The sequence below is a fragment of the Scyliorhinus torazame genome, chromosome 13 (assembly GCF_047496885.1).
Source record: "Scyliorhinus torazame isolate Kashiwa2021f chromosome 13, sScyTor2.1, whole genome shotgun sequence".
NCBI classification, from domain to species: Eukaryota; Metazoa; Chordata; class Chondrichthyes; order Carcharhiniformes; family Scyliorhinidae; genus Scyliorhinus; species Scyliorhinus torazame.
Window position 1 is genome coordinate 28,088,162 of NC_092719.1, and position 19,836 is coordinate 28,107,997.

Consider the following 19,836-nt stretch of genomic DNA (forward strand, 5'->3'; position numbering starts at 1 on the left):
TATTGAGTGATTCATATACTTAATTGTCCTGGAGTATTAAAGTCTTGTTCATGTATATTTATCTTTTCTTTAGTTCAATAAATAGTCTTTAATAATTGTTACACAATGACTTGGCTGGTTATTCTCACTGGGGCTTCACTTGACTCTTCATACTATTCCAACAAATGAACACAAACTAGAGACCCACACAAACCGGTGTCACAAGTTGGGATACCCTCGCAGGTACCATCAGCATGGTGTGTGACAGTGTCATGATGACAGTCTGATAGTTGAGGGAGCTGATAGAGGACTGCGGCAGAGCAGGTTAAATCATTCATGCCCATCCTGCACTGCGTGGTGCTTCTCGCACGGTTGCCGGCCACGCTGACCTCCTGGGGACCACCTCCCAGCCAGAGAGGTGAGGTTCACTTGCTTCCTGGAGCCTGGAGGGTGTGGGGGTTGAGCGGGGGTACAGATTTTCTTCTTGAGACTGCTAGCTTTTTGCCTCTGGGTTCCAGATATCCTACACAGTCTTCTAAGGACAGATGGGCTGGGGAGAATGATAATAATAATAACAATCGCTTATTGTCACAAGTAGGCTTCAATGAAGTTACCTAGTCGCCGCATTCCGGCGCCTGCTCGGGGAGGCCGGTACGGGAATTGAACCTGCGCTGCTGCCATTGTTCTGCATTACAAGCCAGCTGTTTAGCCCACTGTGCTAAACCAGCCCCTATGATACGAGTGTGCTGAACTGGCATTTACAATTGCCGATTGGACCTTCAGGCCTTGCCAGCTGACAGCGACCAGGTGAATCAGCTCCCAACCCGGAGGTGATTCAGAGAGATTCCTGCGCATGCATAATTAATGAGGCTCCAAGCTCGGAATCGGACACAAATTCATGGTTTTCCAGCCAGCAGGAACAGCATTGCCAGAACAGTCTGCTGCTGCATTTGGAAAGAAAAAATGGGTGCTATGAATAGGACAGAGACAGAACGAAGCTGCATTTGGGCAAACTGAGGGCCACCCGCTGTCCCATCGGCAAGGGGTCAAGGAGTCGATTGATGTTCTACTCTGAAAGGATCCAGTGTGTTCCAAGTGTACAGTTTCCCAGTGTTGCTATTCTGCCCAAATGTAACTTAGGTGTCTTTCATAAATACCTTATCCTTTTAAGTGAATACAGCACTCTCCAGACAGAAGATAATCCTTACAGTCAAGAAAATAGAAAGTGCCGAAAAAACTCAGCAGCTCTGGCAGCAACTGAAAGAGTGATATTTGATTCAAGACGTTCACTTTGTTACTCTCTCCATAGATACTGCCAAACCGGCTGAGCTTTTCCAGCACTTTCGCTTTTTATTTCAGGTTTCCAGCAACTGCAGTATTTTGCTTCCAATCATCACGTCACTCAACTAGCAGAACCCAGTCGTGGATTTCTTTTGAAAATTAGAGGGTGGTGTTTGTAACGCACCGACGTCCAAACTTCGGGCTCATTCTGAGGGGCCAGATGCATTATAACTGGAGCATGGTTGAGGAGCCAATCAGAATTCAGCGGCAATTGCAACACCTACCTTGTAGCAGCGACTACAATTCAAAAGCACTTTGTTGGCTGTGAAAAACGTTTCGGGAGTGCTGAGATTGTGAAAACTGTTGTATAAATGCAAGTCTTTCTGTCAATAGGTTGACTGAACCATTTAAGCTGAAAGTGGGGCCTTTATAGGCAATGGTTGCGTTTCTCTCCAGTTGTCTCTTTATATATCTATGTACATTTACACACAATATATATATATACACACATACAAACCAACGCACCGCTATATATGTGTGGTAACCTGGCATGGCCTAGTTTTAGACTCAAAAGAATTTGACTCTTTGTCGTGATTCAACTAATTGTGTTGTATCAGGCGCCTCAGTGGGGGAACGCAAGGCTAAGCCCACACATAGCCCCCTTTTGTACACTGGGGAGCTGCACTCGCCGGAACTCCCCATGGTAGCGAGAGATCGGGACACCATTTTAAAATGGCGTCCCGATCCCCGAGGCTCCCGAAGTGACCCCCGACAACCCCCAGCCCGAATGCACCATGAGAGGAGGGTCCCCGGACCACCGCATCCCCTAAACACCCACGCAGGACACCCCTGGCCCGATCACCCACAAGCAAAAATGCAGCGTCATGTGGCCACCATGACAGAGCCAGGCTGGCACCCAGGTGGCACTGCCAGGGTGTCCAGGTGGCACTAGCAGTGTCAGGGCGCCACCTTGCCCAAAAGGTATGCAGCTGGAGACCTTCGGTCCTCTGGGAGACCCCCTCAAGTGCCGTTCCGTCTGGTCCCCATTTGTGGTGACCAGTACCTGTCATAATATACACCAGTATATCATGGTGCAGACACACACTGATGGACACACAGTGGGACCAATCAACACACACAACACCGCAGCCAATCACCAGTTAGAGCACACGCACTATAAAGACAGGGGGCATCAGAGTTCCCACTCATTCGAGTTGCAGCTAGCTAGGAGGACAGAGCTCACAGCCTGTAACACAGACATTCACCAGGTGCTGAGTGCATCGACTGGTCAGGACAAGGCAAAGGTCTTTAGTTAAAGTTCGTATCGTATTAACCCACAGTCTGAGTATGTTAAACAGTTAATGATTCAATAAAATAGTGTTGCACTATTTTAAGTGTTGGTGACCTGTATGTGATCCAGAACACCCAACACATCAGTACCAACCGGCGCTCGCTCAAGGACTGTGAGGCAAACGGAATGAATCTCAAAGCCTTGGGTACCTCGGAAATCTGCACATTAACGTGTGACTAGCTGTCTCACTTTAATATGCAGATTTGCCAAAACATGATCCCGCCCATAATGCCGAGATTTACATCTCACCGTCTTGTGAGATCGCAGTAGATCTTGCAAGGTGTTGCGAGCCGGGTAAATCCCAGGAGTGGGATCTCCCGGCTTCTATTGGCCACGCTGCGCTGCGGCGAGCTGCCTTTCGGGTGCGAGTGCCCATTGGATCGTGCCCTTTAAATCAAACTGCAGTCAAGCTCAGGCATGCTGATGGGAAATTCGGACTTGACTAAAAATTTAAACGTTGATGCCTGCATTGGACTGGGGTGGGCACAGTAAGAAGTCTTACAACACCAGGTTAAAGTCCAACAGGTTTGTTTGGAATCACTAGCTTCCGGAGCGCAGCTCCTTCATCAGGTGAATCCTGAAAATCAAATACACTGAAACACAGATAAACAGCCAGGATAAGTCTGGGCCTGCCTTGTCAATCGCCCATCAGGAGATAATCGGTTCCATTGATATGCACCGATTTGTTTTGGGTCACTCAAATCGAGCACCCAGAATTCCCGCCGTTACCTTATGTGGCAAGAAGGTACGTGCAAGCAACAAATCCCGAGAATGGACACCTGGAGGTGGGCCCCGGTGTCCCGACAAGCGGCCATGAACAAATTCATTGGGTGCGGGGACCCCCCTCCCGAGGCCTCATTGGCTACAAGCCAAGGACATTTCTGGAAAGGCGCAAAGGGAGGGGAATAAAGGTAGATGCCCAGGATCCACCCGAGTGAAGGCTCGACGTGAAAGGTGACATTGACCATCTGGAAGACTGACCAGAAAAGGAAAGGAGCAACCAGCGAGACCCATATTCACAACGACAGACCTGAGAGATTCAGAGAATCGGACCCACAGCTCAACAGAATTCATCTTTCCGGCTGGTATAACGAATCTTGGGAATCTTTAGTTTATGGTTTTGGGTTAATTTAAGGGTAAATAAATTAAAGGTTAAAGAATAAAATTGGTTTAACTTTATACTTGTGTTGCCCTTTATTCTCCTCGCTAATAAAGACATTTGGGTAAAACTTTGATTAAAATACTGGTTGGAATTTCTTACAGATACAACATTTATATATATATATACAACTCTGGTGCATCAGTTCTGGTGTAGGATTTGCTGAGACATTGTTCATGGGCAGTTGTTTTATAAGGAGAAGAGTATTGAACCATGCTACTTCAAATGTATAATTCTGTTGATAGGATGCATTGTTTTCCTCATCATTCCTTGTCCTTTTTAAGGCTACAAGGTTTTATTGATGTGAATAAGCATACTCAAAAGAACAACTAGGGACTCATCCCTGCGCCATGGGCCTGCGGTAGTACAGAGGATAATTGCGCCTACACTTGTGATGATGTGGAGATGCCGGCGTTGGACTGGGGTGAGCACAGTAAGACGTCTTACAACACCAGGTTAAAGTCCAACCGGTTTGTTTCAAACACTAGCTTTCGGAGCGCTGCTCCTTCCTCAGATTCACCCCGAAAGCTAGTGTTTGAAACAAACCGGTTGGACTTTAACCTGGTGTTGTAAGACTTCTTACATACACTTGTGGGCATTTAGTAATTATGATGTACCAATGACGCGGGTTTCTAGACATTTCTGCATCTGTGAAAAAGCAAAATATTTCAGATGCTGGAAATGTGCAGTTATCTGTTTTTGTTTCTACGATTAACTTAGACAAAAGCTTGAAAAGCCCAATGTAGTCGGAAGGCTTATTTTTAACTGGGGGGAAGAGGTCATGGGGGACTTCAATATGCAGGTGGACTGGGTAAATAATGTTGCCAGTGGACCCAAAGAAAGGGAATTCATTGAATGTTTACAGGAGGGCTTTTTAGAACAGCTTGTGATGGAGTCCACGAGGGAACAGGCCATTCTGGACTTAGTGTTATGTAATGAGCCAGACTTGATAAAAGATCTTAAAGTAAGGGAACACTTCGGAGGCAGTGATCATAATATGGTAGAATTCAATCTCCAATTTGAAAGAAAGAAGGTAGAATCAGATGTAAAGGTGTTACAGTTAAATAAAGGTAACTACAGGGGCATGAGGGAGGAACTGACGAAAATCGACTGGGAGCAGAGACGAGTGGGAAAGACAGTAGAACAGCAATGGCAGGAGTTTCTGGGAGTAATTGAGGACACAGTACAGAGGTTCATCCCAAAGAAAAGAAAGGTTATCAGAGGGGGATTAGGCAGCCATGGCTGACAAAGGAAGTCAGGGAATGCATCAAAGCAAAAGAGAAAGCCTATAATGTGGCAAAGAGTAGTGGGAAGTCAGAAGATTGGGAAGGCTACAAAAACAAACAGAGGATAACAAAGAGAGAAATAAGGAAGAAGAGGATCAAATATGAAGGTAGGCTAGCCAGTATCATTAGGAATGACAGTAAAAGTTTCTTTAAATACATTAAAAACAAACGGGAGGCAAAAGTAGACATTGGGCCGCTCCAAAATGACGCTGGTAATTTTGTGATGGGAGACAAGGAAATAGCTGAGGAACTAAATAAGTACTTTGCGTCAGTCTTCACAGTAGAAGACATGAGTAATATCCCACCAATTCCGGAGAGTCAGGGGGCAGAGTTGAATATGGTAGCCATCACAAAGGAGAAAGTGCTAGAGAAACTAAGAGGTCTAAAAATTGATAAATCTCCAGGCCCAGATGGGCTACATCCTAGAGTTTTAAAGGAGATAGCTGAAGAAATAGTGGAGGCATTAGTTATGATCTTTCAAAAGTCACTGGAGTCAGGGAGAGTCCAGAGGATTGGAAAATCGCTGTTGTAACCCCCCTGTTCAAGAAGGGAACAAGAAAAAATATGGAAAATTATAGGCCAATTAGCCTAACCTCGGTTGTTGGCAAGATTCTAGAATCCATCGTTAAGGATGAGATTTCTAAATTCTTGGAAGTGCAGGGTCGGATTAGGACAAGTCAGCATGGATTTAGTAAGGGGAGGTCGTGCCTGACAAACCTGTTAGAGTTCTTTGAAGAGATAACAAATAGGTTAGATCAAGGAGAGCCAATGGATGTTATCTATCTTGACTTCCAAAAGGCCTTTGATAAGGTGCCTCACAGGAGACTGCTGAGTAAAATAAGGGCCCATGGTATTCGAGGCAAGGTACTAATATGGATTGACGATTGGCTGTCAGGCAGAAGGCAGAGAGTTGGGATAAGAGGTTCTTTTTCAGAATGGCAACCGGTGACGAGTGGTGTCCCGCAGGGTTCAGTGCTGGGGCCACAGCTGTTCTCTTTATATATTAACGATCTAGATGACGGGACTGGAGGCATTCTGGCTAAGTTTGCCGAAGATACAAAGATAGGTGGAGGGGCAGGTAGTATTGAGGAGGTGGGGAGGCTGCAGAAAGATTTAGACAGTTTAGGAGAGTGGTCCAAGAAATGGCTGATGAAATTCAACGTGGGCAAGTGCGAGGTCTTGCACTTTGGAAAAAAGAATAGAGGATTGGACTATTTTCTAAACGGTGACAAAATTCATAATGCTGAAGTGCAAAGGGACTTGGGAGTCCTAGTCCAGGATTCTCTAAAGGTAAACTTGCAGGTTGAGTCCGTAATTAAGAAAGCAAATGCAATGTTGTCATTTATCTCAAGAGGCTTGGAATATAAAAGCAGGGATGTACTTCTGAAGCTTTATAAAGCACTAGTTGGGCCCCATTTAGAATACTGTGAGCAATTTTGGGCCCCACACCTCAGGAAGGACATACTGGCACTGGAGCGGGTCCAGCGGAGATTCACACGGATGATCCCAGGAATGGTAGGCCTAACATACGATGAACGTTTGAGGATCCTGGGATTATATTCATTGGAGTTTAGGAGGTTGAGGGGAGATCTAATAGATACTTACAAGATAATGAATGGCTTAGGTAGGGTGGACGTAGGGAAGTAGTATCCATTAGCAGGGGAGACTAGGAACCGGGGGCACAGCCTTAGAATAAAAGGGAGTCACTTTATTTATTTATTTATATATATATATATATATATATATTTTTTTTTTTTTTTTACGATACAGCGCAGTACAGGCCCTTCGGCCCACGATGTTGCACCAAAACAAAAGCCATCTAACCTACACTATGCCATTATCATCCATATGCTTATCCAATAAACTTTTAAATGCCCTCAATGTTGGCGAGTTCACTACTGTTGCAGGTAGGGCATTCCACAGCCTCACCACTCTTTGCGTAAAGAACCTACCTCTGACCTCTGTCCTATATCTATTACCCCTCAGTTTAAAACAGAGATGAGGAAAAATTTCTTCAGGCAGAGAGTGGTGGGTCTGTGGAATTCTTGATTTCTCGAGGAATTAAGGGCTATGGAGAGAGAGCGGGTAAATGGAGTTAAAATCAGCCATGATTGAATGGTGGAGTGGACTCGATGGGCCGAATGGCCTTACTTCCACTCCTATGTCTTATGGTCCTGGTCACAATGGTCTCCTGATTACATTCGGAAGTTGGGGAGGAAAGTCCCAAAATTAATTTTTCCTAGTCTTTATGTTATTCCTTGTGTCTGAATAAAGCTCGTAGTCTTTCAGTTGAAGTAGATGCTTTATTTTGAGTTTGTTCTCTCTCCAGCACTTACACTAGGTTACATCTGAGCTGCCTGTCTGTGTCCTGCTCACCAGCTGCCGTTCCTGTGAAGAGTGCCTGACTTCCTGTCTGTCTGTATTTATACATCTCCCGTGCTCACTCTAATGATTGCTTAGTTGTAGTGCATCTGCATTGATCCCTGATATATACACAGAGATGCAGATCACTCAGTCTTTTGTCCTGTTTTAGTAATTTAACCTCTCCCAGGGAAACCGCGTGGAAGAGGCTGGGGGCCATGGGGGATTTTGGCGGGGAGATTGGGGGAAAGCATTCGGAGTGATGACACTTAAATTCAACAAGACGGATTGAGACAGGTTTGATAGACCAAATGGTTTTTCCCTGTCTGTCTATGTTCGAATGAGGTCATTCTTGCTGTGATTGTTCCTTGCTCCCCCTTTCCGATGACTCATCACTGGCTAATGAATAGATGTTTCGTAACTCACAGACCAGGCAGTCATTTTACTGAGGTGATGCGGTGAAATTTTACAAAGGGCTGTCTGATTAACTGTCGGCTGGCCTCAGACGGTAGCACTCTCATCTCTGAGTCACAGATTCTAAGTGTCAAGCCCCACTCCAGGACTATCTTGGCCGACGCCCATAGGGAGTGCTACGCTACTGGAGGTGCCATCCTTTTGGGTGAGATATAAGTAGAGGCTGTCTACCCTTACAAGGGAATGTGAGAAGGCTCATCGCAGTATTTGGAAGAGAGCAAGGAATCTTTGATGTCCTGGGCAACATTCCTGTCCCAACCAACGCCATCTAAAATGCAGTTAACTGACTGCACTTTATGGGATCTTGCTCTGTAAAAGATGGCTGCCAAGATGACCTACATAGTACCACGACACTACAATTAATGCATTGTCCATGAAGCATTATATATGTATCTGAGGTGTTTTAAGGGTCCATGTAAATAAAAGTCTGCCTAAATCACGCAGTACCATCAGAGTGGCGATGAGTACATAAATAATAGGCGCAGGAGTCGGCCATCCTGCCCCTTGAGCCTGCTCCACCATTCAATAAGATCATGGCTGCTCTCTCCCTCAATTCCATCTTCATGCCCTATTCCCATATCCCTTGATTCCTTTAGTTTTCAAAACATCAATTGGTATATCTTGGAAACATTCAGTAATCGAACATCCACAGCTCTGGGCTCGAAAATTCAAAAGGTTCAGGATCTCCAACAGAAGACGTTTCTCCTTATCTCAGGTGCTGTACAATCAATCCTTGGCCGGGACCCATGATATTTTTCACCTTAGGTATTTGGGGGCAGAGGAACTATCTTTCTCGCAACTGCTGCACCAGAATAGTCAAGCAGTTTGCAAAGAGCCTCAGATACAAAGAAAATCTTCCCCACTCGGCTGCAAAACATGAAGATGACCCTAAACATGATGCGTCAGCAGCCATTCCCGGAAAGAGGCAATCTAACACATCAGGTTAAATGTTTCCCCTGGTACTGGCAAATTTCATAATCATCCACTGTACATAATGTTTGCAGACATGCTGGGGTTTGAAATTCGCCTTAAGGGTATCCAGAGCAGATAATGATGAATCAGTTGCCCATTTTGGGCTCTGCCAGTATATGACTAATTTGCTCTCGTCAATGGGCGAGAATGTAATAGCCATGGTGATGGCCCAATTCACTGGCTAGAAAGCTGGGGACAACCCTGGTGTGACTATTTCTGAAATGCCGTGAAGCCAAGATTACGCTGAAATGTCTTCATAATGTTTCTGGAGGGGTGGGGGTCGCGGTTCATAAACTACATGAGCTTTGCACCTGTGATTTATGACCACACCCAGTAATGCAATGGTACCTTCATTTTCTGTATTAAGCTACTGAATCTTCATTATTTACATAGCAGTAATTTCTTTTTTTTAAATTTCTTTTTAAATTTTAGAGTATCCAATTCATTTTTTCCAATTAAGGGGCAACTTAGCGTGGCCAATCCACCTACCCTGCACATTTTTGCGCTGTGGGGGCGAAACCCACGCAAACACGGGGAGAATGTGCAAACTCCGCACGGACAGTGACCCAGAGCCGGGATCGAACCTGGGACCTCAGCGTCGTGAGGCAGCAGTGCTAACCCACTGCGCCACCGTGCTGCCCTCAGTCATTTCTTTTCTGTCGTTAATCTTGTGTCCTTTCAGTGGAATTTTCATCCCTCATTCAATACTGCATTTTTTGCAGAGAGATGTACTGTGACTACAGTAACACCAAAACATAGACTGCAATAAGATTGGATTGTATTCTCAGGAACATAGAACGATAAGGATTTGGAAAATACCAATTCCACTCTTTGCACTGGTTGCCAAGATGTTAACACAATAAGGACATTGCTAACCATCCTTTACTCCAAACTAAGCATACCTGGTATCTTTGGGCCTTACCTTTAGGTCAGGAGCGCCCAATCCATTAAGAGCAGAAGTTCTTACCCACCATGTGGGTAAGTGCTATCTGATTTTTCTCCTAAACAACATTGCTTTGATGTTATGATTATGTTGCCTTGTTCTTGATTGCATCACTATTTACAGAAAATGCTGGATAGGCTCTTCAGGTCTGGCAACATCTATGGAGAGAAAAACCGAGTCGATGGTTGCTATGTAACAGCCTCACCGCGCCCGACTCAGGACACGACGAGGCCAATAAATCTCGCCAGAGGCCTCTTGCGAAATTTGCCGGCCTCATCAAGCCTCGTGAAATCTAACAGATCTTGCGAGGCGTGATGATCTGGATCCTGCCCATTGAGGTCAGGAAAAATAACTACTCGGTCTCTTCTTGCACTGGCGTTCCTTGCCAAGGCCCGAAAAATAAGGAGAGTCCTGTTTAATAGCAGGGTCACCTTTGCTGCTGGCAGCGCTGGGGAAAACCCAGCTCAACGCACTCGACACAGGACTCTGTTCATTTCCATTAAATTGCACTCAATCTTTCGAGTCCATATGACCTTTCTCCAGAAAATGTGAACTCTGTTTCTCTCTCCACAGTTGCTGCCAGACCTGCTGAGTTTTTCCTGCATTTTCTGTTTCTTTTTGATTTCCAGCATCCGCTGTATTTCGCTTTTAATTCTGCCCTGCTATCTTTCCTATCAAATCTGTTGATCATTTTCAACACTTCCTTCAGACCATCCTTCAATCTCCTGTCTGCAAGGGAATATTAGTCAATGGTGCCAAGTTTGAATGTACAGAGAAAAGAGTGCAAGCAGCCAGGAATGTATTGGAATAGTCAGGTCTAGAGGTGAGGTTTTGTGCATCAGATGAGCTGAGGTAGGAACAGATCAGATTTTGTTCCAGAGGTAGAAATAGGCGGTCTTAATAATGGCGCAAATAGGTGATTAGAATCCCATCTTGGAATCAAAAATTTACAACAAGGGGACATAGATTCAAAGTAAATGGTAAAAGAATTATCGGAGAGTTGAGGACAATATTTTATCCAGTGAGTAGAGGGGTTCTGCAACTCCTTCGCTGAAACAGTTAGAGACAGAAACACAAATCGCTTTATGAAATGTTTGGATTTTAAAAAAATTATTTCACGGAACGTGAGATTCACTGAAAAGGATAGCATTCATTGCTCGTCTATAATTTCCCTTGCAAAGGTGGTGGCGAGTCACCTCCTTGAGCCATCTAGTGTAGGTACACCCACCGTGCTGTTAGAGAGGCAGTTCCAGGATTTTGACCCAGCGACAGTGAAGGAATGACGATACAATTGCAAGTCAGGAGGGTGCCTAGCCTGGAGAGGAAGTTACAGGTGGTGGAGATACAGCGGGTTCGAGGTAGCCTCGCGCTTGAATCGCAAACGGTTAGTATGTAGGTACAGCAAGCAATTAGGAAAGCTCATAGATGTTATCATTTGTTGTGAGGAGAATTGAACACAAAGGTTAGGGAGGTTATGCTTTGGATACACAGTGCATTGGTGAGACCACGGCCGGGATTCTCCAGTATCCGGTGGGTGGGCCGTTCCTGAGCCAAAGAGTGGCGTGAACCACTCCGGCGTCGGGCCTTCTGGAAGGTGCGGAATCCTCCGCACCTTCGGGGGCTAGGCTGGCACGGGAGTGATTGGCGTCATGCCAAACGGCGCCGAAGTGCCTCCGCCGGCCGGTGCGAGTTGGCGCATGCGCAGGAGCGCCAGCGTGTTCCCAGAATCGCTGGTGTCATTCCTGCGCATGCGCAGGGGGTTTTGTCTTCGCGCCCGCCATGGCGGAGTTTTACACAGGCCGGCGCGGAGGGAAAGAGTGCCCCCACGGCACTGGCCCGCCCGCAGATTGGTGGGCCCCGATCGCGGGCCAGGCCACCGTGGGGGCCACCCCCGCCCCCCCCCGGGCCGGATCCCCCCGCGGCCCCCCGAGGACTCCTCAGGCCGCCCTCAGAGCCAGGTCCCACCGGTACAGACCTTGTGTCATTCACGTCGGCAGGACTGGCCGCAAATGGGCGGCCGCTCAGCCCATCGGAGACCAGAGAATCGCCAGGCGTGCCACTGCCAACGGCCCCCGACCGGCCCGGCGCGATCCCCGCCCCAGCCAAAAAAACGGCACCGGAGAATTCGGCAGCCGGCTTCCGAGCAGCGGGGCGAGATTCACGCCGCGTCCCGCCGATTCTCCGACCGGGCGGGATGTCGGAGAATCCCGCCCCACATCTGGGTACTGTGTACAATTGGTCTCCTTATTTAAGAAAGGATGAAATTGCATTGGAGGCAGTTCAGAGAAGGTTTATGAAACTACCAGGAATGGGTGGTTTGTCTTATGAGGAAAGGTTGGACAGGCTACGTTTGTATCCGCTGGAGTTTAGAAGAGTAAGAGGTGACTTGATTGAAGCATATACGATCCTGAGGGCTCCTGACAGGGTGGATGTGGAGAGGATGTTTCCTTTTGTGGGAGAATGTATCACTTGTTGAAAAATAAGGGGTCACCCATTTAAGACAGTAGAGAGAGAAAACAAAATCCCAGAGGATCGTGAGCCTTCCGAAATTTCTATCTGAAAAAACGATGCAAAGACTCTTTCAATATTTTTAAGGCTGTGATCGATATATTCTTGATAAGCAAGAGGGTGAAAGGTTAGCGGGGGAAGGTGGTGATGGAGGTGAGGTTATAGTCAGATCAGTCATGACCTTATTAAATGGCGGAGCAGGTTCAGGCGGGCCGAGTGGCCAACTCTTGCTCTTAATTCGTACATTGCTAGGGTGGGCTAAACGGCTTCCTTCCGCGCTGGACATTTTTTAGGTTTCTAAGATACTGAAACTTCTCCTCATAATGTCACCCTCCATGCCCTGTCTCATTCTTGTAAATCTGCACTTCACCAATTCCAAGACCAGTATATCCTTCCTGAGGTGCAGGGTCCAATCCGAACGCAGGACTCCAGATGAGGTCTGACCAATGCTCTGTACAACGGAATCATAACTTCCTCTCCTTTATACAGCTGCTCCCTTGAGATCATAGAATTTACAGTGCAGAAGGAGGCCATTCGGCCCATCGAGTCTACACCGGCTCTTGGAAAGAGCACCCTACCCAAGCCCACACTTCCACCCTATCCCCATAACCCAGTAACCCCACCCAGCACCAAGGGCAATTTTGAACACTAAGGGCAATTTATCATGGCCAATCCACCTAACCTGCACATCTTTGGACTGTGGGAGGAAACCGGAGCACCCGGAGGAAACCCACGCACACACGGGGAGGATGTGCAGACTCCACACAGACAGTGACCCAAGCCGGAATCGAACCTGGGACCCTGGAGCTGTGCTCCCACAATGTTACCGTCCTGCCCTAAAGGACCAAAATCCATCAGCCCTCTTTGATTGCTCTTTGACATCAAACCATAAGACCAGCAGAATACAGCTGGTTCTATTGTTTCAGACCCTGTGCTGGAAGCCACCTGCACCTGAACTGTGATGAAATCAGAAGCAGACAATGATAGAAAATGGACATCCTGACAATTCCTCAAATCTCTTGAATGAAGGCATTTGTTGGTCTGTTTTTTTTTCAATCCCCACTTTCTGAGTTAGTTCTGTTTCTATTCCTCCATCACCCTCCCTGGCCTGCTCAATTTCTGCCAGTGGTTTGGTTTCTTGGCTCCCTCTGAGCATCAAGTGAGATGAAGAACGGATTGCAAGTTGCAGGTCGATCAAATTCAATTATTCATCCCAGAAATTCTCAGCCTTTGATTCACATCATCAGACAACTCAACCTCAGATTCAGCAGAATAGATGAACCATTCTCCTGTGCTCTTACCTTACAAAAGAATGAGACAAGTTAAACGGATCTTCTTGGTTAGTTGTCCTTTAGCCTAGAAATCAAAAAGATAATTGAAAGGTTAAAACATCTAAAAGAATGACAATGGTAGTTGACTCTATTGTCATTATCCCAATCAATCATTGACCAACCATCCTTGCAAACTCCCAACCCCTCCTCAACCTCCCTTTCCACTTCAATGTCCTTGAACATGTTGCCGCCTCTCAAAGCCATGCCCATCTTTCCTGGAACTCGCTGTTTGAATCCCCCCCGGTCAAGTTTCTGTCCCTATCACAGGAATGAAACACCTTTTTTCTCAAAGTGACAAATGACATTCCATGTGACTGTGACAAAGGTAAACTTTTCCTCCTTGTCCTTCTCGACCTGTTTGTAGCCTTTGATAAGCACACCATCCTCCTCCAATGCCTCCCCACTGTTATCCAGCTGGGTGGCAGTGCTCTCACCTGCTTCAATTCTTATCTTTCGAATCATAGCCAGAGAATTACCTGCCATGGTTTCACTGCCAGCACCTGCGCAGTTTCCTCTGATGTTACCCTTGTTCTAACTTTGGTCCCCTCCTATTTCTTATTTATATGATACCTCTCAGTGGTATCATTTGAAAACCCAACATAACTTTGCAGGTGTATGTGGATCATCCCCAGTTGTACCTCTCTCAACTCCTCCACTGTCACTAAATTATTAGACTGCTTGTCTGACATGTAGCACAGGCTGAACAGAAATTCCTTCCCATGTTCTACCCTCTGTTAATGTGAGTTTAAGCTATTCGCTACTGCTCGTGTACTTATGGATCAGGTCCCATTCACCCATCACTCCTGTGTTTGCTAATGGACACTGGCTCTTGGTTAAGCAATGCCTTGATTTGAAAGCTTTTCACGCTTTTTTCAAATCTTTCCAGCCCTAAACTCCTCCAACTCTCGCCCCCTTAAGCATCCCAATTTGAATTGCCAAACCATTGGCAGCGTTACATTCAGCTAGCTAGGTCCATAAACATTGAAATGCCCCGAAATCACTCTGACACTCTAGTTCTCTTTCCTTCTTTATGATTGTCCATAACCCTACCTCATTTGATTTCGGCCCTAATAATGCCTGATGTGGCTTTATAACACTCCTGCAAACGCCTTGGTACATTTTAATGTAATCTAATGAACTCTTCACTTTAACTACTTACGGTCTACCACTTAGCTGGTCTTTTCCTCGGCAACCCCCCTATTTGCCTCTTTAATAAACGTTCAGAGAGGTTCCTTTAATACAAGATGCACTGTAGAAGCTCTCACTGCTGGGTCACACAGTCAAAACTTACCTTGATTTCAAAAACAAGCGCTGGAAAGGATTCAAAGAAGGAGAATGAATCGAGTCCCACCATGTCCTAAATGAATGTGCAAGAAAGCTTGACCTCATTGGCAAAAAAATGATTCCCCGGATTTGTTGCCACCCATTTTGGGCCTGTGCCAGTTCCCCATGAGGCAAGGCCCGCATGCAAGCTTTGCGCTGCCTTCTCCACTGAGAGATGGCAGCATGCCACCCAGGGCAATCCACGCTGGCTGGCTGCACACTCAGCAGAGAGGCTAACAATGTGCAAAGCTAGCATGTGTTCCAGCAGCCAGCTTCCAGTTCTTCAAGGCAGTCTGTCACGCTCAAAGGGTAGCTGCACTGAATGGAAGGAACTGCTGCCGACTGTCACTGCTGCAAATGGAGGAAAGGACAATGGAGCACCAGGGCAGAGAAAGGGTCGCGTCATTCACAGATGCAGCACTGGAGAGGCGCCATGTTTCCTTGAGAACCAAGACACCAGCAAGGAATGGTCTCGGAAAAGAATGGGAGTAGGTAGCCAAGGAGATGGATGCAAGGATCTGGCAAAAGTGGCAGGAACAATTCAATGACCTAATAGGGGTGATCAAGGTCACTAAAAGCATCATCAAAGGACTCCTCGTACCCATTCTATCACCAGCTTCTTACACTGGTCAATATACCCCACCCCAATCATTCACCCATCAAGAGTCCCTCGTACTCAAAGTTCATGCTTAACATTCAGATACTAAAGATTACTTGGGGAAAGACGACGGCTCCAGACGGAGTTTGACCTGTTGACCACAGGGAAGGCGGAGGCACAGTGGAGGAAAGCGCAGGGGGCGACCTACGAGTATGGGCAAAAGGCTAGTCGGATGCTGGCACACCAGCTCCGTAAGAGGATGGCAGCGAGGGAAATAGGGGGAGTCAAAGATGGAAGGGGAGCCACGGTTCGGAGTGCGACGAAAATAAACGTGGTATTCAAGGCCTTTTATGAAGAGCTGTACAGATCCCAGCCCCCAACGGGGGAAGAAGGGATGAGACGATTCCTAGATCAGCTGAGATTCCCGAGGGTGGAGGAGCAAGAGGTGGCTGGTTTGGGGGCACCAATTGGGTTGGAGGAGCTGAGCAAGGGTTTGGGGAGTATGCAGGCGGGGAAGGCCCCGGGACCGGACGGATTCCCGGTGGAGTTCTACAGGAAGTACGCAGACCTGTTGGCCCCGCTACTGGTGAGGACCTTTAATGAGGCAAGAGAGGAGGGGACCCTGCCCCCGACAATGTCAGAAGCGACAATTTCTTTGATCCTAAAGTGGGACAAGGACCCACTGCAATGTGGATCGTACAGGCCAATCTCACTCCTTAATGTGGATGCAAAGTTGCTGGCAAAAGTGCTGGCCACGAGGATCGAGGACTGTGTCCCGGGGGTAATCCACGAGGACCAGACGGGATTTGTAAAGGGCAGACAACTAAACACCAATGTGCGGCGGCTCTTAAACGTGATAATGATGCCATCGGAGGAGGGAGAAGCAGAGATAGTGGCAGCTATGGACGCGGAGAAGGCCTTTGACCGAGTAGAGTGGGAGTACCTCTGGGAGGTGCTGTGGAGGTTTGGGTTTGGGGAGGGGTTTCTCAGTTGGGTTAAGCTCCTATACAGAGCCCCGATGGCGAGTGTAGTGACGAACCGGCGGAGGTCGGAGTGCTTTCGACTGTACCGAGGGACGAGGCAGGGGTGCCCCCTGTCCCCCCTGTTGTTCGCATTGGCGATTGAACCATTGGCCATGTCATTGAGGGAGTCTAATAAATGGAGAGGGGTGGTCCGAGGGGGAGAAGAGCATCGGGTGTCGCTATATGCGGATGACCTGTTGCTGTACGTGGCGGATCCAATGGAGGGGATGGTGGAGGTCATGCAGACTCTAAGGGAATTTGGGGAGTTTTCGGAAAAAAATGTCTAGTAACATTCAGATTCTAGACATCACACACTTTTCAATGATGCCACATTCATGCCCATATCTTGCTGCCTCCACATACTTCAAGTTATGCAGCAATGAATCTACCAACTGTATGACACAATCACAAACCTTCTGTCTTCTCTCTTCGGGCACAAAGGGCGGGATTCTCCAGCCCCGTGCCGGGTCGGAGAATCGCCGGCGGGCCGCACGAAACGTGTCATGTCGCCCCGACGCCGGCTCGCGATTCTTTGCTCTGCGGAGAATCGGCGTCATTGGCGCCGGTGTGGTTGGCGCGGCGCTGGTCGCGGGCCGCTCTACGCGGCAGGCCCGCCGATTCTCCGGCCCGGATGGGCCGAGTGGCCGTAAGAAAAGAGCCGAGTCCCGTCGGCGCCATTCTAACCTGCTGTGAGCTAGCGGGACCTCGGCGTTGAAGGGTCGGGTGGCGGCCTGTGGCGGCGGCGGGGGGGGTCCGACCACGGGGGGGAGGGGGGGCGGGGGGCTCCGATGTGGCCTGGCCCGCGATCAGGGCCCATCGATCGGCGGGCCGGCCTCTGCGGCTGGGGGCCTCCTTTCCTATGCGCCGGCCCCTGTAGTCCTGCACCATGTTGCGTCGGGGCCGGCACGTTGAAGGAGGCCACTGCGCATGTCCTCGTTGGCGCCGGCGCAACTGCGCATGCGCGGATCCCGCGGCGCACAGTTCGTGCCGGGAACGGAAGCTGGAGCAGCGCGAACCGCTCCAGCACCGTGCTGGCCCCCTGTAGGGGCCAGAATTTTTCCTGGGAGTGGCCCGTCCACGCCATCGTAAAACGCGACGCCGTTTCCGACGGCGTGGACACTCTGTCGCGGGATTAGAGAATCCCGTCCCAGGTGTCCTTCAATAGAAAGGAGTATGCCAAACGGATGGGGGCAGGTATGCCTGCATTCTCTAATAATCCTTCTAGATGGGATGGTGATGAGCGTTCCAGGACTAGCTGTAACACAGACTTTACCATCCCACACACTTCACAGCATCAGAATGATGGGCTGTTGCTGCCTTATGCTCCCTCTCAACCCTCAGCTGACCTTCATCCTGCTCTCTGGTTTGATGTGCAACCTGTAAACAGTGTGACCATGGTTCTCTTGCTTTACATCTGTTCTGTAACCACCATCTTGGTAACCTGAGTGACCTCGGGCACTGCTCCAGGTTCAGGTGCAGGCCTGGGAAGTGCTCTCAGAAAGGTTTTGTGGTGGGACAGAGCCTTTTGTGGAGAAACCTCCTCCCCTTCCTCACCACAGGACTTTCCCTCTCTGCAGCCTCTACTCCATTTGTTGGTGGTGTTTCAGACCTAGAGGCACTGCAATGTCGAACCCCTTACCTCCTGCGGACTGCGGGTGACAAAATCCTCTACCTTCCCTAAATGGATCTACAAGATAGCCAGCAGACTTCCAAAAGACAAGTCGCCGCACTTCCACTTGTCCTCACAGAAGTAAATCAAAAGCACCTCTCCTGCAAGTGGATCCCTTTAAATAGCACCGGGATTCCTTGCGCAGTTGAATGCCTATTAAACTGAGACTGGTCAGCGTAGGCATTCTGTGAAATTTCAGCAACATGTATCAAATCAGACAGAATGCTTGATCGGCATCAATGTCAGACCTCACCTCCCATTATCAGCACACACACAGCATGCCCCAGCTAGTGCCCAGCCCAGCATGGGGCATGTCGCAGAATGGGCCACAAGTGGCTGGCAGTGCACCCCGTGCCATTTTCTGCCTTTGGTGCTTCTGTAGCCCTGACACCAGGGGTGCTCCCAAGCCCCATTTCGCAGCCATTATGAGCCATGGGAACCAGTGTGCTAATTGTAATTGAGCGTAAGAACATTGAGGAGTAAACTGTTCCTCTGTAACTGGAGAGATCCTTACTCGATTCTCAAAGATGTGAATTATTCAGTACATTGTCACAGAGTGCAGTCAATGTGGATTTGTTGCAGCTATTTCAAAGTGTTCCTTTGCTGTGGAGTTTTGGCTCAGTGTGTTTCAATCCAGTCACAGAACAGAAGCATTTTAAAACAAACATAAGTACAATCTGAATCCCTGTATCATTCTTATTTCATCATAAGGTTGTAATTGTCATTGGCTGGAGGCTGGAGATAGAAGTATTGCAAATGTAAACAATGTTGTCTGATAGATGCAGATTTAAATTTAAATGGTCAGGTCCTCAAAATCCAGGTAATCCCCAAACGAATGTCTGGAGAATTGAAAAGAAGGTGCTGTATTTGAATCTGACAGTGAGTTTGAAGAAACTGTCAATCTGAATTATCAGAGAGATTAGATCAAGATTGCTGCGGGATCAGAACTTTTTTTTTACAAAAGAAATACATTACTCAGTTTGATTCTCCATTGTATTTTCTGCTTGACATCTGTCACATGAATACTTCCTCCTTTTCATCTTTACCTCTCGTCATCCAGGGGGTTCTGGAGTTATTTGTCCTACCTTTCTCCTTCAAGGGACTATATCTTGACATTGCCTGAAATGCTGAAATGCCTCACGATGCCGGTAACGTGAATGGCGATCGGGTGGCGAATCAGGGGCCCATGTGGAAATCGAGGTTTGCACCCGGCGCCATGCTCCGGTCTCTCGCGGATGGCGATGCCCAGCAAGCAGACGCATGAAAAACCGCATTGACATGGATTTAAATGTGATTGGCGGGTTGAACACAGTATGCACCACCCTTCAGAGATGCTCCACCCCTCTTAGGCGCGAGGTGGCGCAAGTATTGACAAGCGGGAACTGGGCACAATGGCTGCGGAGGGGGTGCGAGAGGATAAAAGTTTCTGAAAAACTCTCAAAAATTGTCGGGCTTGCTGGATGTGTGGGGATGGGGGGTGGGGGGTGGGGAGGGGGTGGTGGCTGCCTGAGTCGGGGGCAGAAGCGGGGAGCTTGGTGCCACTTCTGTGGACTCGGAGTGTCCCCCCTCAGGATCGGGG

At 48.0% G+C, this 19,836-nt stretch overlaps 1 protein-coding gene across 5 annotated transcripts in view; it reads right to left on the reverse strand.

Moving 5' to 3' along the window:
- Nucleotides 1-19,836, reverse strand: part of LOC140387908 (SH3 and multiple ankyrin repeat domains protein 3-like) — a 1,536,301-nt gene that overhangs the window by 1,387,932 nt on the left and 128,533 nt on the right. For all 5 annotated transcript variants that reach the window (XM_072471211.1, XM_072471213.1, XM_072471209.1 and 2 more), the window contains exon 2: nt 13,616-13,670. The gene's annotated coding sequence lies outside the window, so the exon portion shown is untranslated. The remainder of the gene's footprint in view (nt 1-13,615; nt 13,671-19,836) is intronic.